The sequence below is a fragment of the Pristis pectinata genome, chromosome 3 (genome assembly GCF_009764475.1).
Source record: "Pristis pectinata isolate sPriPec2 chromosome 3, sPriPec2.1.pri, whole genome shotgun sequence".
In the NCBI taxonomy this organism is placed as follows: domain Eukaryota; kingdom Metazoa; phylum Chordata; class Chondrichthyes; order Rhinopristiformes; family Pristidae; genus Pristis; species Pristis pectinata.
Genome location: NC_067407.1, coordinates 105,575,853 through 105,597,045, shown reverse-complemented (window position 1 = coordinate 105,597,045; position 21,193 = coordinate 105,575,853). Strand labels below are relative to the sequence as shown.

Here is a 21,193-nt window from a genome sequence, read left to right as displayed (position 1 = left end):
GAAGTACCATTGTTTAAATGAAAATACTAAGCAAGTTATTCTCTGAACTTTTTAATCGTTCATTATGCTGAAAAGGGGATGGTAGTGAAATGAAAATCTCCCCCAGTGTATCTACAAGAACAGTGTCGTGAATCTTCGCTTTCTGAGCCTACTAATACCAAAATTTATTCTGATAGCAATGATTCATGGATGCAGCGTGCAGTTTCTATGAATAGTATTTGTTCTGTATCTGCTGCATTCTCATTGCTCTCAGTGGTACCTGCAACATGCTGTTTGACTAATATTAACTTGTTCTCCTCAAAACAAAAATGGATTTTTTCGAAAGCTTGTTTGATTGATACTGGGTTGCTTGGTGTATGGTGGATATTAGTTTTTGTAATGTTTTGATGCTTGAAATTGAACTTCTGCTCTTCAATAAATAAGCAAACTTGTGACATCCACCAAACCAATAGAACTTGATTTAAATGGCTAAGAGGAAAACCACCCTTAATAGTAATGGTTTAGATTTTCCTAAATGTCATTTCAATGAAACTATGATGGTTCTGTCATTTTCATTTTTGTTCCTTAAAATTTTTGTCCATATGGGAGCCATTTACAATAACACTGCTAACTAATCAAAACACCATTAAAAACAGCTTCTGAGTTTGGCCAGTACGTTGCATGCTGAAGGATGCCTGTGAAGCATTATCTTGCCATGAGCCTTTCCATAGTGAGAAACTGAGTCACACATTCCTAGACTGCAATGAAACTATTTTACTCTCTGGGCAACAAGATGAGAAATATCTTTTGCATTGAAGTGTCTTCAGAATAAAACAACTCCCCATCTAATGAATTTAAACTGATACAGTACTACTTCTGTTACATCAATTTCATCTTAATTCATTTTCCCCTCTGTTCAGAGCTCTGATAAGTAAGTCACTGCAACATTTCGTCTTCTAGATTTTAGCAATTGAAACAGTGAAAACATGAAATGCCAAAGGTGCTTTGACATTTTTCAGAGGTTTGTTTTTAGTACATTCTCTTCTTTGATATGGGAAGATATTCATTTTTCACCCAGCAAGAAGGCTTTTATTTCAATTTCAACCTCAAATTATTCTTCCTCTGTTGCAATAGAATTTTGCATCATGTACATTTATTTTCCTTTAATTGACAGACTGATCAATAGCTTCAGAAATTTACTGGGCATTGTAAAGAGGGGTTATGTTAAATTAAGCACCAATTATAATTGTCATTGTGATTCTGGTGCCAAGAAGGAACACTCGCATTACCTAATTGGCTTTATATTAGCCTGTGAATCTGTCTGTTGCTTCACCTTATTCTTCAAGGAAAGATTTAAAGATATAAATACTATAGCTATGATAGCTGCCAGTTCAATCTAGATTTCAGCATCTGCAGTCCTTTGTTTTCTCATAGCTGTCAGTTCAGCTGGCTCGAACGCATAAATAGGATGATAAATTTGTGCCAGGAAAACAGACTTTAGCTAATAATCACTGGAATTTCAAGTAAATTGGAAGCTTATTGCTTTGGCACAAAATTGGATAGTTGAGGAGTTAAGCTAAACTTGTATTAAGCCCTGGATTAGTCATTTTGGAGTACTGTGTACAGTCCTGGTTGCCATATGGAGACATTGAAAAGGTGCAAAAAAGATTTGCAAAGATTGTACAAAAGTGCAAGGTTATACCCAGCAGATCAGGCTGGAACACTCTCCACTTAGTAGTGAACAGATGCTTATTTTTGACCGGAACAAAATATACCAAGGTGTTCCCACCACTCCTTTTATTAAGAATAATTCAGCATCTGCACTTGGATAGAGAGAGCATAATTTCAAGGAGTTTACTGATGACATGACAACCGAGAATGCAGTAAGCGTTGGCTCAGCAGAAGATGGACAGACTGACAGAGCATCTCCAACAAAAGGGAGTCCAGCCACCCACCCTTGATACTCAATGGCATTTTCATTACTGAATCTCCTACCGTCAACAGCCTAGACCACTGATGACCAGAAATCCAGTTGGATCACTCACATTAGGGCAGGCATGGTAATGTAGCAGTTAGTGTAACGTTATTACAGCGGCAGCGACCCAGGTTCAATTCCGGCTGCTGTCTGTGAGGAGTTTGTACATTCTCCCCATGTCTGCGTGGGTTTCCTCCGGGTGCTCCAGTTTCCTCCCACATTCCAAAGACGTACAGGTTAGGAATCTGAGAAACTCTCAGTTCTTGACAACATCCAGGACAAAGCCGCCTCCTAGATTAGTACACCAACCGCCACTACGGGTACATCATGCCGCAACTTGATCTACAAAATGCACTGCAGTTACATGCAATTGCTGCCCTGAAACATCTCCAAAGCCTGCAACCTCAGCCACCAATAAGGGCAAGGGAACCAGGTGAATAGGAACACCAGCCCTGCAGTTTCCTCTCCAAGTTGCCAAAGTCCTTCATCATTGCTGGGACCAAATCCTGGAATTCCGTGCACAAACGTTACAGGAATACCTTCACCAGAAGGACAGCAGTAATTTAAAGTGGCAGCTCACCTCCAACTTTTCAAGGGCAATTGAGAATAACAACAAGTACTGGCCTTGCCAGGAATATCAAAGAAATGAATATTTATAAAAAACAGGTCAAACATATGAAATGAAATTTAATAATGATATTATGTATTTTGGTGGAAAGAATAGGAGTACTATGCAATTTGAATGATACGGGTTTAAATGAGCTGCAAGAACAGAGAAACCTGGGGGTGCACATACAAAATCTTTGAAGGCACCAGGACCAGTTGAGAAAAACATTAAAAAGTCTGTTGGATCTTTAAAAGTTGTGCTAAACTTTTGTTCAATACAAGTTAGGGCAAAACTGTTGCATTTTGTTAAGCTCTGAGTACCTCACACTAGGAAAAATGTTAAGGCTTATAGAAGGTGAAGAAGAGATTTAGTAGAATGGTACCAAGAATGAAGGATTTGCTGCTATAAGGGGAGAGTGGAGAAGCTGGGGACACAAGGGATTGCAGATGCTGGAATCTGGAGCAAATAACGAGTTGCTGGAGGAACTCAGCTGGTCAGCAGCATCTGTGGAGGGAAATGGACAGTTGACATTTCAGGTCGAGACCCTTCATCTCGACTGAAAAAGTAGTGGGGAGATAGGCAGTATAAAGAGGTAAGAGGGAGGGGTTGGCCAAAGCTGGCAAGCGATAGGTGGATGCAGGTGAGGAAAGGTTGATTGGCAGATGGAGACAGGTGGAGGAAGGAAGGGAGGAAATAACAACTGGGAGGTGATATGTGGAGGCAGTAAAGGGCTGCAGATTGTGGACCCTGATAAGAAAAGAAGGTGAAGAGGAACTGATAGGAGTGTGGAGAGATGGGCAGATGAAACAGGTGGGGGAGTGGAAAGAAACTGTGGTAGGTGGCTGGGGGGGGGTGGGAGGATTTGGCAAGAAGGGTGTGTGTGTGAGAGGGTCTGGGTAGATCAGAAGGAGAGAGAAAGGGACAGAGGAAGCAGGTTACCTGAAGCTGGAGAATTCAATGTTCATGCCATCGGGTTGCAGACTACGCAGGCAGAACATGAGAATGGAGAAGCTGGATGGTATTCCCCGGAGCAGAAGAGGTTAAAGGATGTCCTATTGAAGGTATTCAAAGTCATCAACGATTTTGATTGAGAATACAAGGAGAAGGTACTTTGGCACAATAGTTGGTGACCGGAGGATGGCACATAAAATGATCAATGGAAGTAGAGGCAAGAAGCAGGACATTTTTTTATAGGTTGTTGTGATCTTGAGTGCACTGTCTGGAAGGTTGATGGAAGTGGTTTCAGTTCTACAATTCAGAAGGGAATTGAATAAATACTTCAGGAGAAGCAATGAAGGCTTGTGGAGGAAAAAACGGGAGCTTGGGATGAGTTGGATAGAAGTAACAGAGATAGCACTGTCATGATTGGTTGAATGGTCTTCTCCTGAAATGTATCATTCTATATCCTCATGAGCATTGTTTAATAGAAACAATTAAATAATTATTTATCAGGCACTCGATAGCTTATTCCAGCACAGTATATGGATTCCATAACATTATAAACTTTAAAACATTGTTACTTATGTTTATATGCACTTTGATTGCCTGAAGGTTCCTGTATCTTCTTGACAGTTCGGAACAAGGATGGATCTTCAGTTCCTTTGTCATTATTCTTTTTTTAGAGCTACTCTCAAGATATTAATAATTCAGTGAAAAGTCATAAAGTTCACTTCTTGTGAATAAGTTTTTTGTACATTCATTTCAGCGTTTTAGCTAAAACCCTGTGACAGCTCTGTCTAATATTTATAGTGCAATGCACAGTCAGCAGACCTAAATAATACTGCTGACTGCAATTTGTACTGAGATCAGTGGCAATAGTGCTTTATATACCTTCAGCCCTAGGACTGTAATTATTAATATTGCTGAGTGTAGATGGCAGCAGTGATTCTGTGTTAATAATGTAATAGGTTAGTAATTAGGTTATTAACTTACCCAGAGTTTTATCACATCACCAAAGTAATTATTTGGTCCATCTAAAGCTCTGCTTCTCAAATCCTAACCTGCAGAAATTCACTTAAGCCATCACTTCCTGACCTAAATTAGCTCCCAGCCTAACACTGCCTCAGATTGAAAATTTGTAACCTTTCAACAAAATCCACCTATGACCAAATCCCTATCTTATCCCTGAGCTCTACAATCCACTAATTCGGAGAGCTGTGTATCCATCATTGCTTTTGTTGGTACTTGTAGATTCCGATTCCAATATTTATACTCTACAACTCCCTCTCTCAATTTCTTCATCTCTATTTCTCTCCTCCTTCTAAGTTACTCCTGAAGTCTTGAATCTTTGACTAAGCTTCAGATCATGTACCATTATATCTCTTGTTGCAACCTGAGTGTCACATTTTGTCTGATTAAACATTAATGGTATTACCTTGTTACATCTTGCTACTTTAAAATAACTATATCACTTGTTGTTTTAATACATGATCTTGATCTAGCCTGTAATTATGCTAAAGCTGGTATGAACTCTGAGAGAATGCCAATTACCTATAGGAGCTTTTGACACTCCTCTTAATTTAGCATGCTGGGGAGTCAAGACTACTAACCCAACTTTTGATAAAGATGAGTTGAAACATCATTCCATCCAAGTCTTGCTTTTCGAAGAAGAGGATAGTCTAGATATTTTTAAAATGAACAGTTCACGGTCAAATTGGTGCATGTACAGTTTGTGCAATGAAAGAACATTTGTTAAAACTGTTTAGCAGTATCTTATCTAATTATTATGAACAGCCCGTACTCCAAGCTTAAATTACATTTATTTATGGAACAGAGACAAAAATGAATGTTTCGCTCACCTGCTCCATTGTACAATGCCTGGGCAAGCAACAAAGACTCTGACAACTGTCTGGAGGCCAAGTAAGTTGTAGGGCTGGCACCCATGTTGACAACAACAAGTTTAAGATGATGGACGAGGAAGACACCATCTGGCTAATAGGCCAAATAATGTGCAATGAATGCTGACGGGAAGTAAAATGGCAGGAAAGCCTGCATAGAAAATGTAATGTAGGAACTTGGACACAAGGCTACACATATGCTTAGCTCCTACAAACTAGTTATGATGAACATTTGTACATGTTGTATAAATGGATTGCTACCTAATGCTTAAAGTGCTATATAACATATATCACTGACCAAACCATAATGAATTTGTTATGGAAGTTGAGTCATGCATTGTCTTGTCATCAGATTGTGCTATAACTGCATGAGACGTTGCAAAGTCATCAAATTATAAATGTGAAGATAAGAAAATATTAAGACAAAACTGTACACATGTGGCAAAATGTGACCACAGTAAGTTAAATAATGAAAAGTTGATGTTGCACAAATATTGCAAATTTAATTAATTATGAATAAATTGAAATAATATTTGCGATAGGTATTAAAATATTTACAATTTGTCAACTATATTATGTTTCTGTCATGAATTTTTATAGCAGGTGAACAGGAGCACTAGTGAAACATTTTGTTTTAAAAAATACCAGTGTCACAAATTAAATTATGTTCTTAGAATATCATGCCCAATGTGATGAATTAAATCAAACTGGGAGATATTGTAGCTGTCTTCTATATTAACTACATAGCTCAATTTCATGTCATTACAAATTTTGAGGATGTTTCTGATTCCAAAATTGATTACGTAAATCAAGAACCAATACTGACCCTTGGGGAGCTCAACTTCGTTCCTTGTGCCAGTTTGCATAGCTGCTCTTAGACTGTCCCAGCAGTGTCATATCTGTAGCCAGCTGGTAAACCCTCTGTTACCTGAGTCCAGATTCTGGATGTTTGCCATTTATCACTTGTCTACTTTTATTGAAAAATCTATTGCAATTCACTTAGTTTTCAGGAGTTTGAAACTTTTAAATATGGAGATGCTTTTTCATTTAAATCAAACTAGGGAACTGCATGATTAATGCAACATTGGCCTTTTAGAAAAAATGTAATATACTAAAAATAAAATTGTCCATCTCTGAAGTTGGGAATCATTCATAATTAACAGTTTTAAAACGTGTGATCAAAAGGAAAGAAAACTAATTCCACACCTGGTTATGTAACAGTAAAGTTTCCTTGAAATAAATTTAAGCAACTAACACTTTGTCACAATTACACATTCTTTTTAAATAACTTTTGAGAAAAACTAACATCCACTGCAAGCTCCACAAGTGAGAATCATCATAAGAGATGAAAGTTTCTGGTTCTTACTGTTCCCTTTTCAAGGTCTACATCAATGTTGTATCTTTGTTCTGTCTGCAGGTTTCTGGGTTTTGATTATCCAAACTCTTGATCTGATTCTCTTTAGAAGCTAATGCAAGAATATTAGCAGATAATAAATAACACCTGTGCCTGATGTTGTGCATTAGACAATTGTTTAAAATGAGAATTCTTTCCATTGCAGTCTATGCATGGGTTGCAGGCTGAACTTGTTAAAACTTTGAAAGCTTGCTGGGTTTTATATTTTGAATTTGAATTACAATGAAGATTGGTCTAAGTACAGTGGCCTAAGTTTCCGCTTTGGGTTCAGTCAGTGATCACAAAGCAAGCTGTATTTGTAACTGTGCTAGTCTGCAGGATTGAAATTAGAGCTCCAGTTTCCTTTTAGCCTGAACTGCTTTTTCTGGTGTCAGGTGTGCACCTAATGACATCACAACCTAACTGGCACAAATTGAGCCTTTATTTTCAACCTGCGATCTTCATTGAAAACTCTCAGTGGGACGAGTACATTGTGTTACTTTACTACATTTGTGTCTACTTAAAGGAACATAAACACTCACTAATATTGGGAGACCTAAGCGGGCAGCTTCAGTACTCACTACAGGCTGCTCAAACCCCTTCCAAACTTCAGAGCACACTTAACCTAATTAGAAGTGCCTTTTCAGCATTTAGCTGGTGGATACTCTTTCATTGTTTGTCTCAGAGGTGACACTGTTCTCAAGTTGAACAATTCACAATGAACAATTTCAACTTTAATCCATTTGCTTCCTCATTTTCAAAGTCGAGTTTTTTGTCATATGCACAAGTACATGTATGCACAGGTGCAATGAAAAGCTTACTTTCATTAGCATCACAGGCACATAACATAATACAAGGACCATTCACAAGAAAAACATAAACATAAATTATAAACAATTTTTACAAGAAAAAACACAATTAGAACAAAAAAAAACAAAGATTGATTTGGTTTATTATTGTCACTTGTACCGAGGTACAGTGAAAAACTTGTCTTGCATACCGTTCATACAGGTCAATTCACTACACAGTGCATTGAGGTAGTAGAAGGTAAAATACAGAATGCAGAGTAAAGTGTCACAGCTACAGAGAAAGTGCAGTGTAGGTAGACAGTAAGGTGCAAGGTCATAACGAGGTAGATTGTAAATCCGTCTTATTGTACTTGGGAGCCATTCGATAGTCTTATAACAGCAAGACAGAAGCAGTCCTTGAACCCGGTGCTATGTGCTTTCAGGCTTTTGTATCTTCTGCCTGATGGGAGAGGGAGAAGAGAGAATGTCCGAGGTGGGTGAGGTCTTTGATTATGTTGGCTGCTTTACCGAGGCAGCGAGAAGTATAGACAGAGTCCATAGAGGGGAGGCTGGTTTCCATTATATGTCCACAACCCTCTGCAGTTTCTTGCACTCCCGGCTAGATCAGTTGCCGTACCAAGCTGTGATGCATCTTTAGCCTCTTGAGGAAGTAGAAGTCCACTTTAGTGCAAAGTGATCAGAGTGGTCATAGTGTTGCTAAACTGTGGTGGTGGTTAGGCTTTTGCTGGTTGGTTCAAGAACCGAATGGCTAAAGGGAAAGTAGCTGTTCTTGGACCTGATGGTGTGGGACTTCAACCTCCTGCCCAACAGCAGCTGTGAAAAGATGGCATGACCCTAGATGGTGGGGATCTTTGATAATGGATGTTGCCTTATTGAGGCAGTGCCTCCTGTAGATACTACTGATGGCGAGGAGGGAGGTGCCCATGATGTAGTTATGAGAACCCCTGTTGATCCAAGTTCTGCGTGTCTCTTTGTGGGACTGATGGAACAGTTCTTGCTTCAGTTTAACTCAAGCCTCCTCTGACCTCTTTTTTCCAGTTGACTGTGTTGGTGCTGCTTCCCTCACCAGTCTCCACATCCTCCCTCAGAGCATCCTGAATAATTTCCATTGCCTTTAACGTGATGCCACCAGGTTCAGCTTCCTCTCCATTCCTCTTTCAGTGTCCTGAAAGAACCATTCCCACTGCAACTTCCTGGTCCACTCTTCCATCTCCACTCACATCCACACTTCTTCTCACAGTGCTTTCCCATGCAACAACATGGGAAAACATTATCTTTTCCCTTCCAACCATCCAGTGACCTGAACAGCCCTTCCAGGCAAAGCATTGATTTACTTCCACTATGTTCAATCACTGTGCTGCATTTGATGTACTCAATGCAGTCTCTACCTTGGAAAAAAGCTAATGAGGTGGGTTGACTGCTTTGCAGAACACTTCTGTTCAGTCTGCAAGGGTGACTGAGTTTCCAGTTACCCATCACTTTAGTTCTCCGTCCCACTTCCATTCTGACCTTTGTTGTTTGACCTCTTAGACTGCTCCGAGAAGTACAATGTGAGTTCAGAATAGTATCTCATCTTACTTCCAGCTGTCTGGGCTCATTGTTGATTTCAACACTTTCAGACAGCTATCCTTTTCAGTTTGTATCAGAACTGATCACTTCTGATGAAGAGTCATCATCTCTGTATTTCCCTCTCCATAGATCTTTCCTGACCTGTTGAATATACCCAGCATTCTTTTAATTGATATTTTTCAGTGTCTGCAGCTTTTACTTTACTAGTTATCCCTCAATCAGCATCAATAATGCAGGCTAAATGATCATTATTGCATTGCTATTTATGAGACATTTCCATGTGCAATTTGGCTGTTGTACTTCCTGTAAACTTACTTCATGTCTTGAACGTTGCCAAGTAAATTAACAGATGAGGACAAGCAGAGAGCTAACAGTGTCAAGTGGAAAGAAAAAATTCTTGTTGGTGATTCTCCAGCTAATATTGGATAGGGAAGAGTTGAAGGAGGCTAGGACAATCTCATCCAACTTTACCGAAACAGAAAATGCTAGAAAAATACAGCTGGTTGCTAGCTTGATGAGGGATGTAAGAGAGAACACGAGTTGTGAAATGCAAATCAGAGTTGTAGCAAGTGCCCAGTAGATCAGGCAATGTTAATGTATTGTGGTTTCCCCTCTATCATACTTGCTAAAACCATTTGTTTCCTGCACCTCTGTTCTTGCGCTCTGTCCTCCCAGAAAGATCAAGGATAGAGTTTCCCTGTGACTCACCTTCCACCGAATTAGCCTCCTGGTGGGGTGAAAGATAAGGATCAAGGGATCTCTATCCTTGCTTTGTCCAGGAAGAGAGGAGCAGAGACATGGAAAATGGGTAAGACAGTAGATCATCATTTATAATTTCCACCACCTTCAATGAGATTCTAGTAACAGACACGTCTTACCCTCCCCTTACAGCATTCTGAAGCTGAACTTAGGGAAATAAAGGACTGCAGATGCTGAAATCTAGATGAAAAAACAAGAAGCTGGAGGAACTCAGCAGGCTAGGCAGCATCTGTGGAAAAAAGCAGGTGGTCAACATTACGGGTCAGGACCCTTCTTCAGAATTGAAGATAGGCAAAGGGGATGCCCAATATATAGGAGGGAAAAGCAGAGCAGTGATAGGTGGACAAAAGAGGGGAGGTGGAGTGGGCACAGGGTGGTGATAGGTAGATGCCGGTAAGAGATAGTGATAGGCAGGATGTAGGGGAGGAGAGGAGAGCAGATCTACCAGGAGATGGGTCAAAGATATGGAAGCAGGTAGCATGGGGGGAGGGAAGGAGGGGGAAGAGAAAAAAATGGTGAGGAGAAAAAAGAGAGGCTAGGAAAGGGAAGAAAAGAAGAGACAAGGTGGGGGGGGAGGGGTTGGTTTACTTAAAGTGGGAAAATTCGATGTTCATCTCGTTATGCTGTAAGGTCCCAAGAGAGAAAATTAGGTGCTGTTCCTTTTCTTTCCTTTCCTAGCCTATCTCTCTTTTTTTCTCCTCACCTATTTTTTTGGTGGTGTGGTGGTCAGCATAACGCTATTACAGCGCCAGCAACCCAGGTTCAATTCCGGCTGCTGTCTGTAAGGAGCTTGTATGTTCTCCCTGTGACTGCATGGGTTTCCTCTGGGTGCTCCGACTTCCTTCCACATTCCAAAGGTGTACAAGTTAGGAAGTTGTGGGCATGCTATGTTGGAGGCAGAAGAGTGTCAACACTTGCGGGCTGCCCCCAGAACACTCTACACGAGAGATGCATTTCACTTTGTGTTTCGGTGTACATGTGACTAATAAAGATATTATATCTTATGTTATCCTTTCCCTTTCCTCCCCTCCCCCCATGGGGCGCCTGCCTCCATACCTTTGACTCATCCCCTGGTGGATCTGCTCTCTCCTCCTCCCCTGCATCTGTCTATCACTATCTCTTACCTGCATCTACCTATCACCACCCTGTTCCCATCCCGCTTCCCCCCTTTTGTCCACCTATCACTGCTCTGCTTTTCCCTCCTGTATATTGGGCTTCCCCTTTTCCTATCTTCAGTCCTGAAGGAGGGCCCTGATCCGAAACATTGACCATCTGCTTTTCTCCACGGATGCTGCCTGACTTGCTGAGTTCCTCCAGTATCTCGCTGAAGTTGAACTTCATTGGAACAGTTGAGGTCAAAGACAGTATCGTGTGAGAGAAGGGTGATGATATGCAATTGATAGATCAGTCAAGCTGTTTGTTGCTCCACAGATGCTGTTTGAAATTTAAGTATTTCCAGAATTCTGTTTTTATTCCAGCTTTCCAGCATTTGCAGTATTTGGGTCATCATTCTTTTGATTATCATTGTGCACTATTTTTTAGACACTGTTATTTGCCTTTATCCATTTGTAATTCATCTACTCCATATCTTGATTGCTTGGGTTACAACATTCAAAACCTTAGCATTTATTTTTAAAACTCTAACCACAGTTAATCATGGGTTAAGTTTCCTTTCAGAAATATTGAAGTTACTGCGCATTTAGTTCTTTTCTTTTTGTTTCTTTTACTCATTTTGAATCTGTCTTTTTAATTAACAAAGATATAATGGCAATTATGTCAGTACATTACAAAATCTTGTGTTGCCAAGTGTTTAGAGTTCATCTTCATGCCTTAATATTTGAACTTCATGTTGCCCTTTCTGCTCAATGGCTCAAAAAGACAACACTTGCCTAATTCTTCAGGAATCAATATTTCTTCTGTCACCTGATTATCTGAAATCTCTAAAGTTGTGTTATGTCCTCTCCCTCATCTTGATTTTGTTCTCCTGTTGAGTCTATGTAAGATGGTCTCTGAGTAGTATTAATATTCTCTGCATGCTGTCTGGTTGCTCAGTGGTAGATTGTCTGTGTGGATATTTCATTCTCTGCATCAGCTTATACTGTTCTGTTGCTGCTGTGATGCTTTCATTTTCTGTCTTGAGAATAATACACCTTTAGTGTTACCTTTGTTTGTGCAGCTTTCTGTTAAGCGTTACATTTGTATTTATAGTTTGTCTTGAAACATTTTTTCTACACTTTTATCTACATTTTACTGTGGAGGTTAATAAGAAAAGAACAATCTCACGGGAATCCAGTCGCTGTTAGTTCAGCCATTGCTATGTATTCCATCTGCCTTGCTTTTCTGCAAAAGTGTTCTTTAAATTGATGCCAGTTAGAATATTAATGATTTCCTTGATGAACAAGATATATCTATACAATTATTAGTGCTGACATTCATCAAATGTGCAGGTACACACATTTGAAATTCCTAGATCTCCTTTGTGATTATACCTTCTGTGAAGTCCAACTAAAATCCGAAACAAATATATTTGATCATAGACTGTTAAAATAAAATCTTTGTTAAATTTTGATTAACATGTTATTTTAATTTGACAACAGACCCTAACTAAAGACCACAAATAAACTCTCAAATAAAATCAAGATGAGGGAGAGGACACAACACAGCTTTACAGATTTCAAATAATCATATGGTAAGAATTTGGCAAATTATTATATTTTGTCTTTTGGAACACTAAGCAGAAAGGGCAACATGAAATTCAAATATTACGGCAGGACGATCAACTTGAAATACTCGTTTAAAAATGAAACTGGCATGAATACTGTCAGTAAACAATTTTTCATTTCCAAAGAAACACAGAAATGTTCTTTGTACCGTTATGTCTATGTTGACTCAAAGTGGGCTAGAGTTCATCCCACTTCCCAACATTTGGTCTCTGATTCTGTTGGCTATGGCTCATCCAGGTAATTTTTAAACATGTTGAAGATTTCTGTCTCATCCACCTTTTCACACAATGTTCCAAATGCTAATCATTCATTAAGTGAAACGTTTTTTTCTCTCAACTCCCCTCTAATTCTTCTAGCAATTTAATTTAAACTTACACTCCCTGGTAATTATTCTCTTTACTAAGGGAAATAGGTCCTCCTTATTCATCTTCAGATATCATAATTTTATACACTTTCAAATGAACTTTCCCTCAGTTTACTTTGTTCCAAAGAAAGCAACTTCAGTCTAGATGTCCTTCCCTCATAACTAAAATTCTGGCAACATTCTTGACAGTCTGCACTATACCCTCTTTACTGCCATCACAACCTTCCAGCAGTCAGATGACCATAACTGTACACAATTATTGTTTTTATCCAGTTTTAGCATTATCTCTTGCTCTCGTATTCCATGCTTCAGCCCACAATGGCAAGTATCCCTCTTCCTTATTAACCACCTCATCTAATTGTCCTGCTTCCTTCGGTTATTTCCAGACACCTCTGTTCCTCTACACTGTTTAGTACCCTATAACTTATAATGTTTTCCCTCATCTTGCTTTTTCCTCCTCAGGAGTGGTACCTCATGTTTCTCTGGATTGTATTCCATCTGCCATTTTTATGCCCATCTAACCAGTCTACTGACCTCTTCCTGTAGATCAGGATTTTCTTCCACACTGTTAATCACACAGCAAATTTTGGTATTATTGGCAAACTTTGTAATTGTAGTTTCTACGTGAAAGTTCAAATTATTTACATATATCACTAAAAGCAAGGGGTCATGTACTGAGCCATGCTGAACCACACTGCACGGAGTTCTCCAGTCACTAAAATTCTCTAGCCTACTAAGAGTCGGCATTTGAAATATTAACTTCTCTGTTTACTCCCCAGATGCAGTATGGATGTTTAGAATAATTTTTACCTGGGTTTGGCAATAACTTCTGCTGAGTTAAAATGTTCAGAGTTTTCACAGGAGCGATGGGTCTGAGTGATCGCTAGAATGACAAATTCTCTTTTGTTGCCTCTGAAATGCTGATCTAGATGACTGGTGTGAGGATTAATCTACTCCTGCCTTTTCTGCTGTTCTGCTTCTACTGAAGAAAGTGCCTGTGGGTGATTTTCTTTCAATGAGGGATAGTTGTTACGCAACAGCTAGGACATGGTCTTGACAGAGCAAGGTCTTAATCCGCTAACAAGGAGGTCCAAGATAATTCTGACCTATGGCGTACTGCAGAGACCCTTGTTATTGATTATATGTATACAACAACATTCTGATGTGCATATAAATTCACAGATGATATGAAGGTTAGTGGTGTGATTGTTAATAGTGAGGAAGATGGTGGTCTTCTATAGAAAAATATTGTTCATTTAGTACAAGAGGGCATAGGTGTAAGATCAGAAGTGAAAAATTTAAAAGAGACGTCAGGGGCAGCTTCTTCACACAAAGGGTGGTGCATATTTGGAATGAGCTGCCAGAAATAGTGGTTAAGGCGGGCACATTAGCAACATTTAAAAGCCATCTAGATAAGTACATGGACAAAGAGGTTTAAAGGGCTATGGGCCAAATACAGGTAGATGGGACTAGCTCACTGGGCAACACAGCCAGCATGGATGAGTTGGGCTGAAGGGCCTGTTTCCATGCTGTATGATTCTGCAACTCTATGGTAAGATGGGCAGGTGGAATTTAATCCTGAAAAATGAGAAAAAAAAATTGAGAGGACTTATCAGGCTAAGGTATAGTCAATGAATGGTAGGACCCTAGAAAGTACTGAGGAATAAACAGAGCTTAGTGTCTAAGTTCAAGGATCTCTGAAGGCAGCAGCACAGATAGATAATGTAGTTAAGAAGGTATACTTGCCTTCAAAAGCCTGTGCATAAGAAATAAAAGCAGGGGGAGTTATGATTAGAATTGGTTTATTATTGTCACATGTACTAAGATACAGTGAAAAACTTGTCTTGCATAATGTTCATACAGATCAATTCATTACGTAGTGCATCAAGGTAGTACAAGGTGAAACAATAACAGAATACAGAATAAAGTGTGACAGCTACAGAGAAAGTGCAGTGCAGGTAGACAATAAGGTGCAAAGTCATAACAAAGTAGATTGTGAGGTCAAGAGTCCATCTTATCATACCAGGGAACCGTTCAATAGTCTTAAAACAGTGGGATAGCTGTTCTTGAGCCTGGTGACATGTGCTTTCAGGCTTCTGTATCTTCTGCCCAATGGGAGAGTGGAGAAGAGAGAATGTCCAGGATGGGTGGGGTCTTTGATTATGCTTGCTGCTTTACCGAGGCAGCAAAAAGGGTAGAGAAGTGCAAACTCGGCTTTGGAGCATCTAGACAATAGCAAAACATACATCAAGCTGCTGTTTATCAATTACAGCTCAGCGTTCAACACCATCATCCCCTCAGTACTAATCAACAAGCCTCAAGACCTGGGCTTCTGTACCTCTCTCTGCAACTGTATCCTCGACTTCGTTATCAGGAGGCCATAGTCAGTGCAGATCGGTTGTAACACCTCGTCCTCGCTGACAAGCAACACAGGTGCATCTCAAGGATGCGTGCTTAGCCCACTGCTCTACTCTCTATACACTCATGACTGTGTGGCAAGGCACAGCTCAAATGCCATCTATAAATTTACTGATGACACCACTGTTGGCAGAATCTCAGATGGCGATGAGGAGGTGTATAGGAGTGAGATAGATCGGCTGGTTGAGTTGTGTTGCAACAACAACCTCACACTCAACGTCAGCAAGACCAAGGAATTGATTGTGGACTTCAGGAAGGGGAAGTTGGGAGAACACACACCAGTCCTCACTGTGGGGTCAGTGGTGGAAAGGGTGAGCAGCTTCAAGTTCCTGGGCATTAGTGTCTCAGAGGATCTATCTTGGACCCAACACATTGATGCAATCACAAAGGTGGCATGCCAGTGGCTCTATTTCATTAGGAGTTTGAGGAGATTTGGTCTGTCACCAAAGACTTGCAAATTTCTACAGATGCATGGTGGAGAGAATTCTGACTGGTTGCATCACCGCCTGGTATGGAGGCTCCAATCTGCAGGGTCAAAAGAGGCTGCAGAGAGTTGTGATCTCGGCCAGCTCCATCATGGGCACAACCCACCCCGCCATCAAGGACATCTTCAAGAGGCAGCACCTCAAGAAGGCGGCATCCATCATTAAGGACCCTCACCATCTGGGACATGCCCTCTTCACATTATTACCATCGGGGAGGAGGTACAGGAGCTGGAAGACCCACACTCAACATTTCAGGAACAGCTGCTTCCCCTCTGCTGTCAGATTTCTAATTGGTCCATGAACACTACCTCATTATCCCTCTTCTGCACTATTTATTTATTTATTTATGTAACTTATAGTAATTTTTATGTCTTGCACTGTACTGCTGCCACAAAACAACAAATTTCATGACATATGTCAATGATAATAAAACTGATTTTGATTCTGATACAGAGTCCATGGAGGGGAGGCTGGTTTCCATGATGTGTTGAACTGTGTCCACAACTCTCTGCAGTTTCTTGTGGTCATGGGCAGAGCAGTTGCTATACCAAGCTGTGATGCATCCGGATAGGATGCTTTCTATGGTGCATTGATAAAAATTGGTGAAGGTCAATGGGGACATGCCAAATTTCTTTAGCCTCTTGAGGAAGTAGAGGCACCACGTGGCATCCATGTGGTTGGATCAGAACAGGCTATTGGTGATGTTCACTCCTAGAAACTTGAAGCTCTCAACCCTCTCGACCTCAGCACTGTTGCTGTAGACAGGAGTATGTGAACATTTAAGAAGTTCTGTGGTACAGAAAGTAATGGCCAACTGCAGGAAATGGGAATAGTACAGATGGGTGCTTGCTAGCCAGTGGGCCAAAGTGGATATTTTCTGTGTTCATGACTCTGTGACAATTGGAGTTCAGGCTCTACTACATAAACTTAGAACACACATATTCACATACTGTATGCTTATTCTAAGAGTGAATCTGCCCATCATCCACTCTTCAGGGATGCTTGCCAGTTGTCCTCCACCTTCCACTCTCCAACAGCCCCCACCTTTCCCCCAGCAACCCCGCCCATGCTGGATCCCAGCAGCCAAGTCATCCAAAACCTGCAGGCTAATGCTGACACCTCCAGACCTCTCTCCCAGAAAATCATCATCTTCTCTCTTGGTGCTGCAGGTTGTGATCTTCTGTAGGATCCTAGCTGTAGGATGGATGCAGCTTCATCCTGCAGAAGCAGGACCATCTAACTTGACCATCTTCATCTCCTACTCTAAGCTCAGAATCCATTTACTGTGCTCCTTTAGGGTCCCCAGGCATCTTCTTCCCACACTCCTTACACAACACATCAGGCACCGCACAGCCTTGCGAGTTAAGTTCAGTTCAACTGTACCATTGTTTGTGTATTCGACCAAACTATGCTGAAAGACCTTTCCACAAAAAGTGCTGGAGGAACTTAGCAGGTCAGGGAACATCCATGGGGGGAAGTAAGTCCCTCCATGGATGCTGCCTGACCTGCTGAGTTCCTCCAGCACTTTTTGTGTATTGCTCCAGATTCCAGCATCTGCAGAATTTTTTGTCTCTGAAAGAACTTTCAATCTGAAACATTAATTTTGTTTCTCATTCCACAGATGCTGCCTGAACTGCTGAGTGTTTTCAACATTCTGCTTTTATTTCAGGTCTCCATGACAACATTGTCTGAAATCCCAAAATATGAATTACATGAGCCAGTTTTATCCAGGTGATCCATTTTACATCAGACAACTAATTAAATTGTGATTGAGTATTGAGCAGTAAAGATGCAGGGTTATAGTGACAAGTAACTTCATTCTGTGAGTGTCCAGCCACTCCGTTCCTAATGTTGCAGTAAGGCAGGCCTGCATGTGAATTACTTGTTATGAACATCTTCTTGCTGCAGAAGTGCTTAGTATATTAGGTTCAAGGTGATTGTCTTTTAGAATTACAATTTGGGGGAAACTGTATGGTGCAGTGAATTGGAACTGGCCTTTTGTCCCTGGGATTGCTTTTAAATTGAATGTGTCCCTTGTACATTTGTGTTAAAAGTCCTAAATGAAATGTTTGAACATGGCCCTACACTGTAAACTGCTTCTATTTTTCAATAATTGGTTATGTCAGTCAAACAAGCCTGGAAGATATTTGGCCTGGGAATTGGGAAGAAATCCTCAAATGGACATTAGTGTTGAATCACATTGCTGTGCTAAGGTTTATTCTAAATCTAGCTATGCTAAATTAACACCAAAGGGAAAAAAAATGCAGCTACACGGTGCGTTCACACTTAAAAAATGTAGTCATGGTTGAAGTGAAGGAAAGATGGCAGCCAGTTTGTGTACAGCAATCTCCCACAAAGGGTGATGTGATGAGATTTTGTAATGTTGGTTCAAAGATAAATATTAGTCAAAACACAGAAATAACTCTACTGGTTTTCTTCAAACCCGTGCTCTGGGGATACCAATTCTGTATGCATGAAATAAAGTCTATCATCTTTCACTTTGATGAACAAAACATCCTCACTTTGATGAACAAAACTGAATAAAATTCCGTACAATTGATATGTCGATTACTTTGAATAGGCTTGGAAAATAATGCCACAACCAACTTAATAAAATAGATCAAGTTGATATAATTATTTACTCATTTCAGAAAAACTTAGAGCATACAATTTTTTAAGAATTGTTAGTATTCAATTGAGCAAGCATCCAAGCTGTTGCTCATTCCAAATTTTAATGATAAAATGGACATGTAATTTGTACTCATGGCATCAAATTATATTTTGTCATTCGGAGATTGAGTCATAAGTTAAGTATTAGAGTCAATTCAAGCAAAAGGAATATTTAATTCGTATTTATTTTATTTTTACATTCAACATTAGTTGGATATTTCTGAAAGTCTTTCTCTCTTAAAACAAGAGCCCCCAAGCTCAATCATTCTCAATCTAACAAGAAAGAAGGCTCAGTAAATACTATGAGAGGAAATTTCCTCTGAACTTTTCATGTTAGCAAAATCATAAATATAGTGGAAGATTACTTATGCTATACTTATTCTAGCAGAAAAGACGTCATCTTAGTAGGAATACCAAAGAACTGAAGAATATCTTCCAGTCCAGATATTTTTGTCTGCCTACCAAACATATCCAGATAGTGTTGCCACGACACTGTAGATTTTAAAAATAATCAGATTAAATTGAAGAACTTAAATTATATGTATCATTGCTATTTATTATTGTTTAACACTAAGGAGTCATATTAGAGAGATATCAAACTGATGCTCGCTATATGTATAACTACTCACTCAAGAATATATGTTTACTGATGAACATTGCAGTCCAACTAATCAGAGACTGTGACAACAGTCATACCAAAAGCAAACATTTACCAGCAACTGGAAAACTTTGGTAAATATAAACTAATGAGTTAATAGAGCATTTACAAACAGAAAATCAATATATTTGTCAAGGTGAAAGTCAGCAAATTAATGTTAAAGCCAAGGCTAATATATTGATATAATGGTTGCCACCATCAAATCAAATACAAGTGAATAAAAGGATTTCAACTATTTTATAAATTAATATAGCAGGCACAGCAGTAAATTAATAAGTATCATTCAACTAATAACTTACTGAAACATTTATCACATCCTTTTTTCATTCCTATTTCATATGATTTTATCATTATTTCTCACATTCTTAAAAGAATCAAGGGATATAGGGATAGGGTAGGAAAATGATATTCAAGGTAAAAGAACAGCCTTGAACTTGCTATATGCAGAACAGGCACAATGAGCTGAATGACCTCCTGCTCCTTTTTCTTATGTTCTAGCAAAAATTCACCATTAATAGAGAAGGCAGCAACAAATTAGCAAAACAAAATAGCAATGAGCATGTCACATTAATGAATCAATGGAAGAGTAGGCACATTTTTCCATCGATACAAACTAGCTTAGAAAGGACTGAACAAACTAAAAGTTACGGTTAATAGTGTTTCACAGGGTTCTTTTCTGTCTATTTGTGATGGACATCATCCTGCAGCTTGTGCCAACCTTGCCTTGGAGCCAGAAGTAGTCAAGTGGGGGCTGGACTGCGCAGGCGCGGCGCGGGCAGCTTAAAAAGGAAACAGCCTATAGAGCGGGCAGTGTTGGAGCAGGCAGTGGAGTGAGTGGGAGCAGAGTGTTCTGGGCTTTGGCTCAAGGGGCTTCGGCGTGAAGGGGCAAGGAGGGTAAGTAGCTGGTAAGTAGGTAAAGGCAAGGTTTACCTGTTGTTCATTATAGATTTGTAGGTGGGGCTAACTAGGGAAAAAAGAAAGGTAGTCAGATGGAGGACATGGTGGTGTGCTGCAGCTGTCTGATGTGGGAACTCGTGGACCTTGCTGCGGTCCAAGATGGCCACATCTGCAGTAAGTTCTTGAGGCTGGACGAACTTCGGCTCAGAGTTGATGAGCTGGAGTCACAGCTGCAAACACTGCGCAGCATAAGGGAGGGAGAGAGCTATGTAGACACGGTGCATCAGCTGACAGTCATCCCCCTTAGGGTAGGTACATCTGAGGTTCAGGAGGCAGATAGAATGGTGACTGTCAGGGGAGGGAAGAGGAAGAAGAAGTCAGGCAGGCAGACAGAGCAGAGAACCCCGGAGGCTGTTCCCCTCAGTAACAAGTTTTCTGCCTTGGAAGCTGTTGAGGGGGATGACCTGCAGGGGCCTACCTGCAGTTACCAGGTCTCTGGCACTGGGATTGGTACTGCTGCTCAGAAGGGAAGGGTGGGAAAGAGACATGCGGTAGTGATAGGGGACTCGATAGTCAGGGAAACAGACAGGAGGTTCTGTGGCAGTGAGCATGAATCCCGGATGGTATGTTGCCTCCCAGGTGCCAGGGTCCGGGATGTCACTGATCGGGTCCACAGAATTCTTGAGTGGGAGGGAGAGCAGCCAGAAGTTGTGGTCCATATTGGCACCAATGACATAGGTAGGAAGGGGGATGAGGTCCTGAAGAATGAGTTCAGGGAGCTAGGCAGAAAATTGAGGAACAGGACCTCAAGGGTAGCAATCTCGGGATTGCTGCCAGTGCCATGTGATAGTGAAGGTAGGAATAGGAGGAGGTGGCAGATAAATGCGTGGCTGAGAAGCTGGTGCAGGAGGGAGGGTCTTAGATTTCTGGATCATTGGGATCTCTTCTCGGGAAGGTGGGACCTGTACAGAGAGGACGGGTTACACCCGAACCAGAAGGGGGCCAATATCCTTGCTGCAAGATTTGCTAGGGTGGTTCGGGAGGGTTTAA

The 21,193-nt window shown here is 40.5% G+C and overlaps 1 long non-coding RNA gene across 1 annotated transcript in view; it reads left to right on the top strand.

Annotated features, from left to right (window-relative positions):
• Positions 1–5,582, top strand: part of LOC127567866 (uncharacterized) — a 52,764-nt gene extending 47,182 nt beyond the window's left edge. The window contains exon 3 of the long non-coding RNA XR_007955954.1: positions 5,335–5,582. This is a non-coding gene — a long non-coding RNA (uncharacterized LOC127567866). The remainder of the gene's footprint in view (positions 1–5,334) is intronic.
• The last annotated feature ends 15,611 nt before the right edge of the window (positions 5,583–21,193 follow it).